The sequence below is a fragment of the Mustela erminea genome, chromosome 8 (assembly GCF_009829155.1).
Source record: "Mustela erminea isolate mMusErm1 chromosome 8, mMusErm1.Pri, whole genome shotgun sequence".
Lineage (NCBI taxonomy): Eukaryota > Metazoa > Chordata > Mammalia > Carnivora > Mustelidae > Mustela > Mustela erminea.
Window position 1 is genome coordinate 70,443,806 of NC_045621.1, and position 4,483 is coordinate 70,448,288.

Here is a 4,483-nt window from a genome sequence, read left to right on the forward strand (position 1 = left end):
CTTTCCCCAGCCGGAGGCCACCCTTGTCCCCAGTTGCTTGAGTATCCTTCTAGAGATATTCTGTGCACATTGGAGCTTATATTTCACATCACTTTAAAAAAAGTGGTTGAAGTTTCTGAACAGTTTTAAACAGCAGCCTATTCACTTCAGTGACACCAAATGTGTCTCTGAAAACCAAGAGACCCGGACACTTAGATAATCGTATTCAGTTGGGCATATTGGCTGGGACACTCAAGTTTCTGCTGTCCCTAGCTTATGGGAAGCACAGCTAAGAAGGTTATAAATGTGACATGTTTAGTCTACTGGGACCCAGGGAGACACTGTGCTCAGAACCCTTGGCCATTTGCTACTGATAGCACCACCGAGGAGGGCCAGCAGAACCTGCTTCCAAGACAGTCTGTCCCAGAAGAAACACAGACATTTTTTCCAGTGGGGACACAAACTCTAGTTCAATGAGGATGTGTCATATGTACCTGGCAGGGGAGATATCATCGTCACGATGGTGCTTTTCCCAGGGCAAGGCTTATCCATTGCATGAAGGGGATGCTGATCTCTGCAGTTTCCCCAACTGTGGGAAACTCACAGCATAATCTGGAGTGGAGGACTGTGTCCATGCTTCCAAAAAAAAAAAAAAAAAAAATGTGTCTATGGGTACAAACCAAGGTAAAAATATGGGAATTTAAAAAAACAACTGTTTATTTTTTTTAAAAAAGTGTATTTTCATTGATTTAGCAAGCCCACCTCTAGAAGTTTATCTAAAGACTTAGCTACATGGTTGTTCATGACAACCTTTTGGGGACAAACCAAAATAATCAAAAGCTGGGGCTTGGTTAAATAAATTACATTAACTGAATAAAGAGTCAGTGAACCATTAAAAAAATGAAAAGAATATTAAGTGATATAAAAAGTTTTTTACCATACATAGTTAAGTAGAAAGAGCAGCATGTAGAGAAGGATGTATGCAGAGCCACTGTATTTACTGGCTATGGGGAGTGTAATATGAGAGAGACCACCGGCAGGAGCTAGTGGGATGATTTACAAAAATATTACCTTTTTTAGATGGTAATAGGCAATTTTAATGGAAGCTTTTCATTGCTTCTTTAAAATGTAAAAAACATAACAATGAATACACGTTGCAGCTGTACCAAAAAAAACCCCAAAAGACTTTTAAAAAAAAAGTTTAAGAATAATTAATGAGCTCTTCAAGAAACCAGTTGTAGATTATTTACTAACCAGATATTTAAATAGCTTTTTCTTGGTTATAATCTAATAGTTTTTCAAACATCTGCTAGCTTGTCTCTCTCCGACCTTTGAAATCCAACCCCTTCATGTACCACTGATTAAAATAGTGTGTGACCCCTTCACAATGTCTTCAGAGTATTATCTGGCAGGCAATTATTGTTTTTAATTTAGATGTGTTGTCTGAGCTTTGTTGAACAGACCCCAGACTCTTTCAGTGTGGACCTGCTGATAATAGTCATAGCGAACATTCACAGGACTTTCACCTGTCCTTTGAGCTGGGCAAAGTGTTTCACTAGCGGGGTCTCACTGAATCTCGATGGGGCACGGACTACAACTGTGTTCTCCTTACAGATGTGGAAACTGAGGCTCCAAGAGGTTGAGGAACCTGCCCACAGTTACAGAGTGGATAAAGTGGAAGAGACATTATTTCACAACACAGGCTCTCAATCAGTATAAAAAGCTCTCCCGCCCATCTCTAAGACTGTGCCATCTCAGATTTGATGATCTGAGGTTTTTAAAGCATCTTATAAATCCCATTTTGTAGACAATGAAATTGAGCCAGGAAATGGGTGATGTGTACGTGCTCAGAAAATTAATCCGTGGAAAGGCAGATACAATCCAGCATCCCCTGGGTCTTGTCTCTGCATTTAGTGCTAACTCACTTTTCAGGAGAACATAAACCACCCCAGCGTCCTGCATGGCACCATGACGACATAAGCGGAATGTGATGTTTTGAGCCACTCAATAATGGAGGAGATGGAAATCTTCCCACCTCATCTTGCTTATTACTGATTGTGCATACAACCCTCACCCATCAAGATCATTTTCAAAAGATGATTACTTCAGTGTGCCCAGGCCTGCAGGACATAAGTACATGGGCAGTGGTGGTAAGAGCTATAATTATTCTTAATGGGAAAATATGCAGGTAATGACTTAGATGATCATGTATCTGTAATGTATGAGTTCCAAAGCCCAATGAAGTAATTAAGCAATCTGCAAACATGCAGGGGAAAAAGCCGGAAATGAAAAAGAACCAGAATCATGTTCCTTTGGAAATAACTGGCAAACTTTCTAAAAGAGGAGTCATAAATGGAAGAGCTCTTTTTCATCGATCAGTGCATCTATCTACCTGTCCATCCTTCCATCCAGCTGGCTTGCCGGGTCTTACGGGCAAAAATGTTTCCATCTTAGAGTATTTGTCAGGGGCCAGGTTTTCCAAGTTATCAGCTCAAAGGATAGTATTTGTTCTTTCTGGAATGTGAATTTGCATATAGCTTTGCCCTTATTGAGTGCGTTCACTTACCCGAGCCCTTCTCTTGCTCAAGAGCAGTGGCAGGAGAGAGCAGGATGAGTCCCCACAGACTGGAAGCTCTGAGTGCAAATTCTACCTCCGCAGTTCTGTGGTTAACCTTGGTAGTTGCGCTCTTCTCTAGGGTGATGATTCTTACTTCCTGGAGGGGGTTCTAGGAGAAAGTGCTCCATTGTGACACAGCTGTGAGCTGCGTACCTATTAAGTGTAGCCATTATCATTCCTACTGGTTGGTTTCTTTTTCCTGTCTCGTGAATGAACAATCCGAGGCACAGTGATTTGTCCTAAGGCATAGAACTGGTTGGAGGCAGAAAACTCAGATTTTCTGCTTGTTTCGAGTTCAAGGTGGTATGTTCTCAAGCAAGAGAGAGAGGGCAAAGAAAAAAGAAAAAAGAGAGGGTTTGGGGGTTGATCTTGGGGCTGCAATAAGTCTAGGCATCAATAATAAAAGATTTTCTAACAACAGGCTCTTTCAAATGGTAGGTGTAGAGAAACTATTTGTAAACATGTAAACCAGTCCAATCAAAGGGGGTACTTTTGAGGAATACTAAACCAATATATTAGTCTTTGGAAGGATTTATGGAGTAAAAGGCAGGGAGGAAATGGCCAGATTAGGGCTGTCCGGGGAGCAATTAGCAGCACTTACCAACTATTAAAGCACTTGGTCCTTAGAAAACACAACAGAAATTCAGAGAGAAAGGGCTTTTTTCCCTCCCCCTTTAAAGTGCAGGCTCTCTGATGCTTAAAGCAAAAGTGTTGTTGTGAAGTTTGTAGGAGGTTGTCCTATGATTAATTCATGCTGTAGCTTTTAAGTTTCTGTATAGTCGTATCCCGGGTTATGATTTTATCACTGTCACTAACAAAGCAGCTTCAGGCCAAGGGAGGATTTTGAGTTGGGAGACCTCAAAGAACCCACAGAAAATGCTGAGGATGTTAGTGGTCGCCCAGTAGGTGGCAGCCTTCCCTCTGAGTTAAAGCCTCTCTGTTCCCTACCAAGACACTCAAGAGAGCAGGGTGGGTGGGGGAAGCTTCTGGCTTTATTTATTTAAAAACAACAGCAGCAACAACAACAACAACAACAAAACAAACAAAAATTTGCCCCCTCCCCCCCCCGCTTTAAAGACGCACTGGGGAAAATGGCAAGTAAGGAAGGTATGGCATTAAAACTTTTTCCTTTCCTATTCCTACTGGTTAATTACTTGCTGGCTTCTATTTAGATAAAGGGCTTCTGGTTTAAGGTTGCATTGTTTTGTATGAAGCCATCCTAAGATCCTAATTGTATCTCCCACTATTGAATATTCTTATTATTTTGCTAACATTTTGTAAAAGATACTGGATTTCTTTAAATAAAAAGGCAAGTAAATATACTACATGCGCAGATATAAACTTATTTTTTGGGGGAAAAATGTTTTATTAGTGTTTCATTCCATCTGGGTGAACAAAAAAATCGTGAACCACCCTCCCTCCCCCACCAAGCGCTTGTGAGCACTGACCTATGGTTTGTGGTTGTAGTCACTCCTTTTGGAGCCTGGCACTCACTCTCTGTCATCCTTGTTGTTTCCGGCTCCATCCTTGTTGTTTGGGTGAGGCTGGCTGTTTCCTCTGTTGCCTCTGAAGTTGTAGGTCCAGCCTCTTAGGCTACATGTCTCTATATTTCTTGGTTAAGGAAAAGGAAAGAAGATGAGTGTGTATATGGTGGGGGGAGGGTAAGGAGAAGAGCTAACATTCATTGATTCCTTAGCTTGTACCAGGCACTGTACTAGTTATAAATATTATCTCACAAAATTCTTTTTTTTTTTAAAGATTTTATTTATTTATTTGACAGAGAGAGATCACAAGTAGGCAGAGAGGCAGGCAGAGAGAGAGGAAGGGAAGCAGGCTCCCTGCTGAGCAGAGAGCCCAATGGCTCCATCCCAGGACCCTGGGATGGTG

The 4,483-nt window shown here is 41.4% G+C and overlaps 1 non-coding gene across 1 annotated transcript; it reads left to right on the forward strand.

Annotated features, from left to right (window-relative positions):
* The first annotated feature begins 465 nt into the window (after positions 1-465).
* Positions 466-621, forward strand: LOC116598026. Its single transcript, XR_004288936.1, has one exon. It is a non-coding gene; the product is annotated as a U1 spliceosomal RNA (small nuclear RNA).
* Positions 622-4,483: the final 3,862 nt, after the last annotated feature.